Source organism: Neovison vison, chromosome 7, assembly GCF_020171115.1.
Source record: "Neovison vison isolate M4711 chromosome 7, ASM_NN_V1, whole genome shotgun sequence".
Classification (NCBI taxonomy): Eukaryota; Metazoa; Chordata; class Mammalia; order Carnivora; family Mustelidae; genus Neogale; species Neogale vison.
In genome coordinates, this window is record NC_058097.1 from 73,627,524 (window position 1) to 73,642,796 (window position 15,273).

Here is a 15,273-nt window from a genome sequence, read left to right on the forward strand (position 1 = left end):
ACCTGGAGACAGGTGCTCATTATGTGTCAGAATGTACATTTGTGTCTGGAGCGTACTGGGAAATTGAGGTGGGCTCAGGGAGTTTGTACTTTGCTCTTTTTTATTTATTTATTTATTTTTTAAAGATTTCATCCATTTATGAGAGAGCGAGCACAGGCAAACAGAATGGCAGGCAGAGGCAGAGGGAGAAGCAGGCTCCCCGCCGAACAAGTAGCCCGATGTGGGACTCGATCCCAGGATGCTGGGATCATGACCCGAGCCGAAGGCCGCTGCCCAATCAACTGAGCCACCAGGGTTTGGGCAACAGTGAAGGGCAGAGTTTCCTTCATTAAGGCACAATATTCCATTGTGGCTCCAGAGGCCCCATCCGGGAGGGCATGAGGGCCAGGGTTTTGGAGACAGAATCTGCAAACACGAAATAGGGTTTGGGTGAGGGCCGAGGTGATCACAGGCCAGATCTGCAGGCCCTGAGGGCAGCTCATAATGTACTGAAATTAAGGTGTCATGGAGGCAGTAGCTCATGCTATATTGTCTGGATTCTATGTCCAGGATGGTCGCAAAAGGTAGGGGTGGCTTCATCGGGCCATGGGAGATTTTTTTGTCTCTGGGTATTTTGCCCAGCTCCCAAGAGCTTGGTGTCTCCTGGGGAAGGAAAGCCTGCTGTTTTCAGTCTCAGGTTAACCACAAAAGAAATATTCCAGAGAGAGTTTCTGTGTCTGGGCGCCTGGAAAACACCAACAAAGGAGATGATTTGACCGTAGCCACCTGGCTGGCCTGCTCTGCGGACTCCTGGTCCAGCTACCGAGGGCGTTTGTTTGAAAACAGGCTCATGCTGAGGGTCACAATGCTTGTTTGTGCCCAGGGTGACTACCATGTGTGACCGTGATCTCAAGGCCCATGTAGCTGGTTCCCACTCTGAGGGTTGGACAAGCATCTCACAGGCCATATTTCCTGCCACCAGGTAGGAGGAGAACTCTTGTGCTTTAAGTACCCCATAGTCAGGGATTTGAGCTACAGTCTGGAATCAGATGCCTGAATAACCAGGTAGAGCAGAGATGTTGATTTCAGGCCATGGCAGGTCCCATCTGCAGGATATGGGACCCACTGTCTGCGTGGCTGACTGGAGGTCGTGGCTCATACTGTGTCAGACAGAGCCTTAGTGCCCATAGCGGCCTATGATATTAGGGTGTGGTCGAGGGCCATGCAGGTGGATCCTCATGTGTGCATTCTGGGAAGACTCACCAGGCACTTCTTCTTTCTATTGGGCAGGCAGAATGCTGCGTTGGTGCTCCAGAATTCCCTATCAAGAGGGCTTGGGGACCAGGAGGGTGAGGATGGAATTGTAAACACAAGCTATGGTTAAATTCAGTGCCAAGAGGAAGGCTGTTCCTGTGTACAGCGACTGATTTGAGACATCCAGCAACCGAGTAAGGGTGGATGTCAGGTGTTTGCTCACACTGGAGTTTGTGTCCATGATAACGGAAAATGGTGGGGTGGCGTCAAGCTGTCATGGAGGATTTCCCATGCTGTGGCTTGTGAAATGCTCCAAACAGCAAGGTTTCCTTCTACTGGACAAGGGGAGTCTGGTTTGTTTGCTCCAGTGTCCCCCATATGGAAAGTTTGGGTAGCAGTTCTGTCCCGCATGGATGCCTGGAAAGCACACCTCCATTGACATTTCAGCTGAGTAACATGGCAGGTTCTATCTGGTGGCTCTGGGATGAAGTTCTAAGGGGGCTGAGTTGATATGGAGATTCATGCTGTTTGATCACAATGCTGGTTTGTATCCAGGGAGACGTTAGAATGTTGAGGTGGTCAGGGTCCGTGCAGGATTCTCCTACCTGAGAATCCTGAGACCTGGACACAGCTACCAAAAGAAAGGTATCTTTCTTGGCACAGCAGGGGTTCTGTTGTATGGCTCAAGGACCACATCTTGGAATATAAGTTGGTATTGGATAACAAGCCTCTAAGGACAGGCGCCTAAACATCTAAACTAATCTAAACTAGGGTATTGATGAAGGCCTATAGTCGTGGCAGGATCAAACTTCTGACTCAGGGCCTTGGATTTAGATGTCTGCCTGGAGGCAGGGGCTCATTGTTGTCAGAATGCATATTTAGGCCCAGATCGTCCTTCGAAAATGAGGTGGGCTCAGAGGCTCTGTACTTTGCTCCTAATCTTCAGGGTTTGGGCAACAGTGAAAGGCAGTTTCCTTCCCGAGTGTAGGCACACTCGTCCGGTGTGGGACCAGAGGCCCCATTCTGGAGGGCATGTGGGTCAGGACTTTGGAAACAGAAATTGCAAAGGCAAACTAGCATTAGAGTGAGGGCCGAGGTGTTCACAAGAAAGATCATCAGGCCCTGAGTGCAGCTCATAGTGTACTGAAATTAAGGTGTCAGGGAGGCAGTAGCGCAGGCTTTTCTGTTGGGATTGTGTGTCCAGGATGGTTGCAAAAGGTAGGGGTGGTTTCATGAGGCCATGGGAGATTCTTCATCTTTGGGGATTCGGCCCAGCTCCCAGTGTTTGGTGTCTCTCGGAGAAGGGAAGGCTGCTGTTTTCCGTCTCAAGGGACCCCCGAAAGAGGTATTTGAGAGACAGGTTCTGGGTCTGGGTGCCCAGAAAGCACAAACAAGGGTGTGGATTTGGCCCTAGGGACATGGCCAGCCCACTGGGTGGATTCCTGGTTTAGCTACCAAGGGTGTTTGTTCAAAAGGAGGATCACGCTGAGGGTCACAATGCCTGTTTCTGCCCAGGGCATCTCCCATGAGTGACCCTGGTCTCATGGGCCATGCAGCTGGTTCCCACTCAGAGGGTAAGACACCCATCTAAACAGCCAGGTTACCTGCCATCGGAAAGGAGGAATAATCCTGTGTTTCATGTTCCCCCATAGGCAGGGATTTGAGCTACGATCTGGGGACAGATGTTTGAATATCTAGATTGTGTAGAGATGATGGCTTCGGGCCATGGCAGGTCCACCTGAAGGATATGGGGCTCACTTTCTGAGTGGCTGCCTGGAGGTCGTGAATCCAACTGTGTGAGACAGAGTCTTAATGCCCATGGTGGCCTATGATATTAAGGTGTTGTCGAAGGCCATGCAGGTGGTTCCTCATGTGGGGTTTCTGGACAGACTCAACAGGCACTTCTTCTTTCTATGGGTGAGGCAGAATGTTGCATTGTTTCTCCAGAATTCCCTATCAAGAGGTCTTGGGGACCAGGAGGGTGAGGATGGAATTGTTAACACAAGCTATGGTTAAATTGAGTGCCAAGTGGAAGGCACTTCCAGTGTGCAGCGTCTGATTCGAGACATCCTGCACCTGAGAAAAGGCAGATGTCAGATGTTTGCTCACACTGGAGTTTGTGTCTATGATGACCGACAAATGGAGGGGAGGAATCATGAAGCCATGGAGGATTTTCCACCCTGGGGCTTGTGAGCTGCTCCAAACAGCAAGGTTTTCTTCTAATGGACTGGTGGAGTCTCGTTTATATGCTCCAGGGTCCCCCATGTGGAAAGTTTGAGGAGCAGAGAACTCCTGTATGGATGCCTGGAAAGCCAACCTACAGTGTTCATTACAGATGAGGAAACAGCAGTTTTGCACAGGTGACGCTGGGGAGAAGTTCAAAGTCGGCGGTGTTGACATGGAGTTTCATGCTTTTGGTTCACAATGCTGGTTTATATCCAGGGAGACGTTAGAATGTTGGGGTGGTCAGGGGTCATGCAGGATTCTCTTACACTGAGTCTTGGACACAGCTACCAAGAGCAATGTATCCTTCTGGGGACAGAAGGGGTTCTGTTGTGTGGCTCAGGGACCACATGTTGGAATATAAGTTGCTATTGAAGAAAAGGCCTCTGGGGACAGGAACTAGAAAATCTAAGCTAGGCTATTGATAAAGTCCTAGAGGCATGTCAGGTTCAATCTCCTGACTCAGGACCTTTGACTTGGATGTCTGCCTGGAGGCAGGGGCTCATTGTATGTCAGAATGCACCCTTGGGCCCAAAGTTTTCATCGGAATTGAGGTGGGGCTCACGGGCTTTGTACTTTGCTCCTAATTTCCAGGGTTTGGTCAAAAGTGAAGGGCAGATTTTCCTTTGGGTGTGTAGGCACAGTCGTCTGGTGTGGCTGCAGAGGCCCCATCCTGATGGGCATGTGGGCCAGTGCTTTGGGACAGAAATCTGCAAACGTGATCTAAGGTTAGGTTGAGAGTTGAGGTGATCACAGGCCCGATCTGCAGGCCCTGTGGGAAGCTCATAGTGTACTGAAGTTAAGGTATCATGGAGGCGGTAGTGCAGGCTTTTCTGTCTGCTTTCTTTGTCCCAGACTTTTGCAAAATGTACCAGTGGCTTCATGGGGCCATGGGAGATACTTTGGCTCTGGGGATTTTGCTCAGTTCCCAAGAGTTCTTTTGTCTTTGGGAGAAGAGAACACTACTGCTTTCTGTCTCAGGGAACCCCCAAAAGAGGGATTCCAGAGACAGTTTATGGGTGTGGGCGCCTGGAAAACACCTATGAGGGTGAGTGTTTGGACCTAGGGTGGTAGGTGCGCTCTGGGGGCTCCTGGTCCAGCTACCAAAGGGTTTTGTTTGAAAGCAGACTCATGCTGAGGGTAACAATGCAAGTTTGTTCCCAGAGTGGCTGTGTTCCTATGGGCCATGCAGCTGGTTCCCACTCTGTGGGTTGGACACCTATCTCAACAGCCAGGCTTCCTGCCTTCAGGAAGGAGAAGTACTCTTGTGCTTCATGTTCCTCCGTAGTCAGGGATTTGAGCTACAATCCGGGAAAGATGTTTGAATATCCAGGTTGAGTAGAGATGACGGCTTTGGGCCACAACAAGTCCAAACTGCAGGATATGGGGCCCACTATCTGCATGGCTGATTCTAGGTCGTGGCTCAGGCTGTGTCAGAAAGAGTCTTAGTGACCATCTCAACAACCAGGTTTCCTGCCATCGGGAATAAGGATACTCCTGTGCTTCAGGTTCCCCCATAGGCAGGGATTTGAGCTACAGTTTGGGAAAGATGACTGAATACCTAGGTTGAATAGAGATGATGGCTTACGGCCACGGCAGGTCCCACCTGCAGGATATGGGGCCCACTGTCTACGTGGTTGCCTGGAGGTCGTGTCTCTGGCTCTGTCAGACAGAACCTGAGAGCCCATGGTGGCCTAAGATAATAGGGTGCCATCGAGGGCCATGCAGGTGGATCCTAATGTGGGTTTTCTGGGCTGACTCACCAGGCACTTCTTCTTTCTATGGGGAAGGCAGAATGCTGCGTTGTGGCTACAAAATTCCCTATAAAGAGGGCTTGAGGATCAGGAGGGTGAGGATGGAATTAAAAATACAAGCTATGGTTCAATTCAGTGACAAGTGGAAGGCACTTCCAGTGTGCAGCAGGTGATTCGAGACATCCAGTCCCTGAATAAGGGCGGATGTCGGATATTTGCTCACACTGGTGTTTGTGTCTAGGATGACGCACAAATGGTGGGTTTGTGTCAAGAAGCCATGGAGGATTTCCCACTCTGCTTCTTGTGAGATGCTATAAACAGTAAGGTTTCCTTCTACTGGACAGGGGTAGTCTGGTTTGTTTGCTCCAGGGTCCCCCATATGGAAAGGTTGGTAACAGCTCTCCCTCATGGAAGCCTGGAAATCACTACTCCATTGACCACTGCAGCTCAGGAACATGGAAGGTTTAATCTGGTGGCTCTGGGGCAAAGTTCCAAGGGGGCTGAGTTGACATGGAGTTTGATGCTGTTCGATCACAATGCTGGTTTGTATCCAGGGAGACACTGGAATGTTGGGATGGTCAGGGGCAATGCAGGATTCGAATACACTGAGTCTTGGACACAGCTACCAAGAGCAAGGTACCCTTCTGGGACAGGAGGCGTCTGCTGTGTGGCTCAGGACATGTTGGAATATAAGATGGTATGGGGGAATAGTCCTCTCGGGACAGGTGCCTGAAAACACAAGCTATGGCATCAGTGAAGTCCTAGGGGCATGTCATGTTCCATCTTCTGACTCAGGGCCTTTGACTTAGATGTTTGTTTTGAGGCAGGTGCTCACTGTGTGTCACAATGTACACTTGGGTCCAGACCGTTCTTGGAAATTGAGGTGGGATCAGGGGCTTTGTAATTTGCTCCTAAGCTTCAGGGTTTGGACAACAGTGCAGGGCAGAGTTTCCTTTGGGAGGGTAGGCACAGTCGTCTGGTGTGGTTCCAGAGGCCCCATCATAGAGGGCTTGTGCGACAGGGTTTTGGAGACAGAAATCTGCAAACCTGAACTAGGGTTAGGGTGAGGCACGAGGTGATCACATCCCTGATCTGCAGGCTCTGAGGGCTTCTCATTGTGTAGTGAAATTAAGGTGTCACGGAGGCAGTTGGGCAGACTTTTCTGTCTGTATTGTGTGTCCAGAATGGTCGCAAAATTTAGGGGTGGCTTCATGGGGCCATAGAACATTCTTCATCTCTGGAGATTCTGTCCATCTCCCAAGAATTTTCTGTCTCTGGGGGAAGGTAAGACTGCTGTTTTCCGTCTCAATGGACCCCTACAAGAGGGATTCCAGGGGCAGTTTCTGGCTCTAGGCGACTGAAAAACACCAACGGGGGTGAGGATTTGCCCCTAGGGGTCTGGATGTCCCACTCTGCGGGCTCCTGGTCCAGCTACTGTGGGGGTTTGTTTGGAATCAGGTTCACGCTGTTGGTCTCAATGCCTGTTTGTGCCCAGGGCAGCTCCCATGTGTGGCCGTGGTCTCATGTCCATGCAACTAGTTTTCACTCTGAATGTTGGACACCCATCCTAACAGCCAGATTTCCTGCCATAAGAAAAGAGGAGTACCCTTGTGCTTCAGGTACCCCATAGCCAGGGATCTGAGATACGGACAAGGCACAGAATCTTGAATATCCACGTTGAGTAGAGATGACAGCTTTGGGCCACAACAACTCCCACCTGCAGGAAATGGGGCCCACTGTCTGAGTGGCTGAGTGGAGTTCGTGGCTCAGGCTTTGTCAGAGAGAGCCTTAATTCCCATGATGGCCTAAGATACTAGGGTGTCGTCGAGTGCCCTGCAGGTGGATCCTCATGTGGGGTTTCTGGGCAGACTCACCAGGCAATTCTTCTTTCTTGGGGCAGGCAGATTGCTGCGTTGTTGCCCCAGAATTCCCTATCAAGAGGGCTTGTGGACCAGTAGGGTGAAGATGGAATGGTAAACATACACAACTGTTAAAGTCATTACCAAGCCAAAGGCAGTTCCAGTGTGCAGCGGCTGATTGGATATATCCAACACCTGAGTAAGTGTGGATGTCAGATGTTCGCTCACACAAGAGTTTGTGTCTATGATGACCAACAAATGGAGAGTGGCATCAAGAGTTCATGGAGGATTTCCCACGCTGGGGTTTGTGAGATGCTCCAAACAGCAAGGTTTCCTTCAACCAGACAGGGGGATTCTGGTTTGTTTTCTCCAGGTTCCTCCATGAGGAAAGTTTGTGTAGCAGAGCACTCCCATATGGATGCCTGGAAAGCACACCTCCATTGACCATTGCAGCAGAGGAACATGGCAGGTTCGTTCTGTTGGCACTAATGCGAAGTACCAAGGCCTTGATTTGACATGGAATCTCATGAAGATGGGTCACAATGCTGGTTTGTTACCAGGGAGATCCTAGAATGTTCTGGTGGCTAAGGGGTTGTGCAGAATTCATATACCCTGAGGGTTGACACGAGTCATAGAGCATGGATTCCATATGGGGACAGGAGATATTCTATTGTGGGGCTCAGGACCATATGTTGTATCATATTGGTATTACAGAATAGGCCTCTGAGGCGAAATGCCTGAAAAGCTAATATAGGCTTCCAATGAAGTCCTACGGGCATGTAAGTTTCAATCATCTGACTCAGGACCATTGATATTGGTGTCTGCCTGGATGGAGGTAATCAGGGTGTTTCAGACTGCACATTTGCGTCCAGAGTGGCCTCCAATATTGGACTGGGCTCAGGGGAATTGCAGGTTTCTCCTAATCTGTAGGGTTTGGGCAACTTTGACGGAAACAGTTTCCTTGGGGATGGCAGGAACTTTCCTGTGGTGTGCTCCAGAGACTCCATCCTGGAAGGCATGTGAGCCATGGTTTTGGGAGAGAAGTCTTCAAACATAAACTGGGGTTAGGTATAATGGCGAGGTGATCACAGGCCCAATGCATAGGTCTGTAGGGCAGCTTGTCTGGAACTGTAAATCAGGTGATGTGAAGGTTGTAGCACCGGCTTTTATATCTGGATTGTGTGTCGAGGATGGCCTTGGAATGCAGGTGTTGTCTCATGGGTCCATGAGAGATTTTTCCTCTCTAAGCATCCTGTTGGCTCCCAATAGTTTGGAACCTTTCTCAGGGAAGGGAAGAGTGCTGTTTTCCATCATAGGGGTGCTCTAAAACAGAGATTCCAGAGACAGGCTCTGGGTATGATGGCATGCAAAATCCCACCAAGTGTTAGGAATGGTCCTAGGGGCATACCAGGCCTGCAATGTGGGATCCCGGAGATGCAACTGAGAGCGTTTGTTTGAAAGCATGCTAAAGTTGAGGGACACAATGCCTGGTTTTGCCCAGGGTGGCCCTCAGGAGTGGGCATTGTCTCATTGGCCATGCAGCTTGTTCCCATTCTGAGGGTTGGGCACCCAGCACAACAGCCAGGCTTCCTGCCATGGTATAGGAGGAGTTCTCAATTGTGCCTCAGGTTCCTCCACTGGTAGGGATACCAGCAAAGGTCTGGGATAGTTGCCTGAATACCAAGTATGGGTAGAGAAGAAGGATATGTGCCATGGCCGGTCTCACATGCTGAATGAGGGCCCCACACTCTGGGTGGCTGACACGAAGTCCTGGCTCAGGCTCTGTCAGACACAGTGTTAGTGGCCAGGGCAAGGTATAAATCGGGGTTCCCTCGAGGGCCGAGTAGATTGATCTTCATGGGGAGTTTCTGGGAAGACTCACAAGGACCTTCTTCTTTCTATGGGGAAGGCAGAATGTTTCATTTTGGCTCCAGAATTCCCTATAAAGAGGCTTGTGGACGAGTAGGGTGAGGATGGAATTGTAAACCCAATCTATGCATGAATACAGTGTCAAGTGAAAGGCATTTCCAGTGTGCAGCGACTGATTCGAATATCCAGCACCTGAGTAAGGGCAGACGTCAGATGTTTGCTTTGCTGGAATTTGTGTCTATGATGACCGCCAAATGGAGGGGTGGTGTCAAGAGAATATGGTGGACTTCCACGCTGGGGCTTGTGAGATGCTCCAAACAGCAAGGTTTCCTTCTACCTGATAGGGGCAGTCTGGTTTGTTTGCTCTAGGGTGCCCCATGTGGAATTTTTGGGTAGCAGAGAACTACCTCATGGATGCCTGGAAAGCACACATTCATTGACCATTTTAGCTGAGGAATATGGCAGGTTCGTTTCGTGGTTCTTTGCAAAGTACCAACACCTTGAGTTGATATGGAGTCTCATAAATATGGGTCACAATGCTGGTTTGCTACCAGGGAGATCATAGAATGTGCTGGGGCTAATGGGCCATGCAGGATTCATCTAACCTGAAAGTTGGACACAGGTCCAAGAGCACCGTTTCCTTCTGGGGACAGGAGATTTTCTGTTGTGGGGATCAGGGACTATATGTTGTATCATAAGTTGGTATTCCAGAACAGGCCTCTGAGGACAGATACCTGAAAAGCTAATCTAGGCTTCCAGTGAGGTCCTAGGTCCATGTCAGTTTCAATCTTCTGACTCAGGACCATTGACTTGGGTGTCTGCCTCCATGGAGGTGATCAGGGTGTTTCAGACTGTGCATTTGCATCCAGAGCGGCCTCCATTATTGGGCTGGTCTCAGGGGCCTTTCAGGTTTCTCCTAATCTAGAGGTATTGGGCAAAAGTGATGGGCACAGTTTCCTTGAGGATTGCAGGCACAGTCCTGTGGTGTGGCTTCAGATACCAGAACCTGGAGGTCACGTGAGCCATGGTTTTAGGAGAGAAGTCTGCAAACACAAACTCGGGTTAGGGTTAATGGCGAGGTGATTGCAGGCCCAATGCATAGACCTGGAAGGCAGCTCGTCAGGAACTGTAAATCGGATGACTCGAAGGTGGTAGCACACGATTTGTATCTGGATTGTATGTCCAGGATGGTCTCGGAATGAAGGTGTGGTCTCATGGGTCCATGGCAGATTTTTCCTCTCAAGGACCCTGGTGGCTACCAATAGTTTGGTGGCTTTCACAGGGAAGGGAAAAGTGCAGTTTTCCATCTTAAGTGTGCCCCAAAATAGGGATTCCAGAGATGGGCTCTGTGTCTGGGCTATTGGAAAATCGCACCAAGGTTTAGGATTTGGGATTAGGTGTGTACCAGGCCTGCAATGCGGGATCCTGGTGGTGCAACTGAGAGCATTTGTTTGAAAGCATGCGCAGGCTGAGGGTCACAATGCCTGCTTGTGCCGGGGTGACCCTCATGAGTGGGCTTGGTCTCCTTGGCCATGCAGCTGTCTCCCACATTGAGGTTTGAACACCCATACCAACATCCAGGATTCCTGCCATGGGGAAGGTGGAGTTCTCTATTGTACTTCAGGTTCCCCCATTGGCAGGGATTCCAGCAAAGGTATAGGGACAGATGCATGAATACCAAGGATAGGAAGAGATGATGGACTTGGGCCATAGCCGGTCTCACATGCTGGATATGAGCCCCGATAGCTGGGTGGCTGACACTAGGTCTTGGCTCAGGCTGTGTCAGACACAGCACTAGTGCCCAGGGCCGCCTATAAATCGGGGTTCCATCGAGTGCCGAGCTGATCCATCCTCATGTGGAATTTCTGGGAAGACTCACCTGGCACTTCTTCTTTATGGGGAAGGCAGAATGTTGGGTTGTGGCTCCAGAATTCCCTCTCAAGAGGGCTTGCTGACTAGGAGGTTGAGGATGGAATTTTAAACCCAAGCTATGGTTAAATTCAGTCAAGCGAAAGGCAGTTCCAGTGTGCAACGATTGAATCGAAAATCCAGCACCTGAGTAAGGGCGGATGTCAGATGTTTGCTCATGCTGGGGTTTATGTCTATGATGACTGACAAATGGAGGAGTGGCGTCAAGAGGCCATGGAGGATTTCCCATGCTGGGGCTTGTGAGATGCTCCAAACAGCAAGATTTCTTTCTACCTGACAGGTGCATTCTGGTTTGTTGTCTCAAGGGTCCCCCATGTGGAAAGTTTGTGTAGCAGAACACTCCCGTATGGATGCCTGGAAACCACACCTCTACTGACCATTGCAGCTTAGGAACATAGCAGGTTCATTCTTTGGATCTGGGGTGAAGTACCAAGGACATATTTTGACATGGAATCTCATGAACATGGGTAACGATGCTGGTTTGTTACCAGGGAGATCTTAGAAATGCCGGTGGCTAAGGGGCCGTGCAGGATTCATCTACCTTGAGGGTTTGACACAGGTCCAAGAGCACGTATTCCGTCTGGGGTCAGGAGATGTTCTATTGTGGGACTCAGGGACCATATGTTGTATCATATTGATATTCCAGAACAGGCCTCTCAGGCTAGATGCCTGAAAACCTAATCTAGGGTTCCAATGAGGTCGTAGGGGCATGTCAGTTTCAATCTTCTGACTCAGGACCACTGACTCAGCATCTTCATGGAAGAAGGTGATTAGGGTGTTTTAGACTGTGCATTTGCGTCCAGAGCGGCCTCCAATATTGGGTTGGGCTCAGGGGCCTTGCAGGTTTCTCCTAATCTGGAGATTATTGAGCAACTGTGATGGACACTTTTTCCTTGGGAATGGCAGGCACAGTCCTGTGGTGTGACTTCAGAGACCCCATCCTGGAGGGCATGTGAGCCATTGTTTTGGGAGAGAAGTCTTCAAACTCAAATTCGGGTTAGGGTTAATGGCAAGGTGATCGCAGGCCCATTGTGTAGACCTAGAGGGCAGTTCGCCTGGAAGAGCAAATCTGATGATTCGAAGGCAGAAGCACTGGCTAATGTGTCTGTATATTGTGTACAGGATGACTTCGGAATGCAAGTGTGGTCTAATGGGTCCATGGGAGATTATTCCTCTCTAATGATCCTGGCGGCTCCCAATAGTGTGGTGCCTTAACCGAGGAAGGGAAGAGTGCTGTTTTCCATCATAGGGGTGCCCCAAAACAGGGATTCCGGAGATAAGTTCTTGGTCTTGGCACCTGGAAATTCCCAGCAAGATTTAAGATTTGAGCCTAGGGGCCTACCAGGCCTGTAGTGCGGGTCCTGGAGGTGCAACTGAGAGTGTTTGTTTGAAAGCATGCTCAGGCGGAGAGTCACAATGCCTTCTTGTGCCCAGGGCAGCCCTCCGGAGTGGGCGTGGTCTCATTGGACATGCAGCTGACTCCCACTATGAAGGTTAGATAAACATCCCAACTTCCAGGAAACCTGCAATGGGGAAGGAGTTATCTATTGTGCTTTAGGATTCCCCCCTTGGCAGGGATTCAATGAAAGGTCTGGGGACATATGACTGAATACCAAGGATTGGTAGAGATGATGGCCCAGATCCATGGCCGGTCTCACAGGCTGGATATGGGCCCCGCATCCTTGGTCGCTGACACGAGGTCAGGTCTCAGGCTCTGTCACACAGCACTAGTGACCAAGGCAGCATATAAATCGGGGTTCCCTCAAGGGCTGAGCAGATCTATCCTCAAGTAGAGATTCTGGGACAGACGCACCAGGCCCTACTTCTTTCTATGTGTAAGGCAGAATGCTGCGTTGTGGCTCCAGAATTCCCTATCAAGAGGGCTTGATACTGTGGACCAGTATCGTGAGGATGGCATTTTAAACACAAGCTATGGTTCAATTCAGGGCAAAGTGGAAGGCAGTTACAATGTGCAGCACCTTATTCGAGATATCCAGCACCTGAGTAAGGGCGGATGTCAGATGTTTGCTCATGCTGGGGTTTGTGTCTATGATGACTGACAAATGGAGGGGTGGCGTCAAGAGGCCATGGAGGATTTCCCCTGATGAGGCTCACGAGATGCTCCAAACAGTAAAGTGTCCTTCTACTGGACAAGTGGAGTCTGGTTTGTTTGCTCGAGGTTCCCCCATGTGGAAAGTCTGGATAGCAGAACTCTTCGGCATGGATGCCTAGAAAGCACACCTGCATTGACCATTGCATTTGAGGAACATGGCAGGTTCGTTCTTGTGGCTCTGGGTCGAAGTACCAAGGCCATGAATTGACATGGAGTCTCATGAAAATGGGCCACAATGCTGGTTTGTTACCAGGGAGAACTTAGAATGTTCTGGTGGCTAAGGGGCTGTGCAGGATTCATATACCCTGAGGATTTGAAAAAAAGTCCTGAGCACGCCATTTATCTGGGGACAGGAGATGTTCTGTTGTGGGGCTCAGAGACCATACGTTTTATCAAAAGTTGGTATTCCAGAAGAGGTCTCTGTGGACAGAGGCCTGAAAAGCCAATCTAGGCTTCCAATGAGGTCCTAGGTGCATGTCAGTTACAATCATCTGACTAAGGACCATTGACTTGGGTGTCTGCCTGGGTGGAGATGATCAGGATGTTTCAGACTGCGCATTTGCATCCAGAGTGGCCTCCAATATTAGGGTGGGCTCAGGGGCCTTGCAGGTTTATCCTAATCTGTAGGGTTTGGGCAACTGTGATGGGCCCAGTTTCCTTGAGGATGGCAGGCACAGTCCTATGGTGTGACTCCAGAGATCCCATCCTGGAGGGCATGTGAGCCATGGTTTTGGAAGAGAAGTCTGCAAACAAAAACTCAGGGTAGGGTTAGTGGTGAGGTGATCGCAGGCCCAATGCATAGACCTGGAGGGCAGCACGTCAGGAACAGTAAATCAGGTGACTCGAAGGCAGTAGCACAGGCTATTGTATCTGGATTTTGTATGCACGATGACCTCCGAATGCAGGTGTTGTCTCATGGGCCCATGGGAGATTTTTTTCTCTGAAGGATCCCGGCGGCTCCCACTAGTATGGTTGCTTTCTAAGGGAAGTGAAGAGTGCTGTTTTCCATCTTAGGGGTGCCCCAAAACAGGGATTCCCGTGACGGACTCTGGGAATGGGCGCATGGAAAATCCCACCAGGTGTTAGGATTTGGGCCTAGGTGTGTACCAGTCATGCAATGCCAGATCTTGGAGTTGCAACTGAGAGTGTTTGTTTGAAAGCATGCTCAGACTGAGGGTCACAGTGCCTGCTTGTGTTCAGGGGGAGACCTCAGGAGTGGGCGTGGTCTCCTTGGCCATGCAGCTGGTCCCATCCTGAGGGTTTGACACCTATCCCAACAGTCAGGATTCCTGCCATTTGGAATGAGGAGTTCTCTATTGTGCTTCAGGTTCCCGCATTGGTAGGGATTTCAGCAAAGGACTGGAGCAGTTGCATGAAGAACAAGGATGGGTAGAGATGACGGCCCTGGGCCATGGATGGTCTCACATGATGGATATGAACCCCGCACTGTGGTTCGCTGACATGACGTAAGGACTCAGGCACTGTCAGACACATCACTAGTAGCCAGGCAAATTATAAATCTTGGTTCCCTCAAGGGCCGAGTAGATTGATCTTCATGGGGAGTTTCTGGAAAGACTCACCAGCCTGTTCTTCATGCTTTCAAACAAGCCCTCTCAATTACACCACCAGGATCCTGCATTGCAGTTCCATTACACCCCTAGGCCCAAATCCTAACACTAGGTGGGCTTTTCCAGACACACAGACCCATAGCCCATCTCTAGAATCCCTGTTTTGTGGCACCCCTAAGATGGAAAAGTGCATTCTTCCCTTTCCCAAAAATTCCATCAAACTATGGGGAGCCACCAAGATCCTTCAGAGAAAAAAATCTCTGTCATCTCTGCCAATCCTTGGTGTTCAGGCACCTGTCCCCAGACTTGCTGGAATCCCTGCCAATGGGAGAACATGAAGCACAATAGAGAACTCTTCCTTCCCATGGCAGGTAACCAGGCTGTTGCGATGGGGTCCAACCCTCAAAGAGGGAGCCAGCTGCATGGCCAATGATACCACACCCACTCCTGAGGGCCACCCTGGGCACAAACAGGCATTGTGACCCTCAGCCTGAGCATGTTTTCAAACAAGCCCTCTCAGTTGCGCCACCAGTTTCCCACATTGCAGGCCTGGTATGCCCCTTGGCCCAAATCCTAAGCCTTGGCAGGATTTTCCAAGCACCCTGACCCACAGCCTGTCTCTTGAATCCTTGTTTTGGGACACACATAAGATGGAAAACAGCACTCTTCCCTTCCCTGAGAAAGCCACCAAACTATGGGAGCCGCCAGGACCTTTAGAGAGGAAA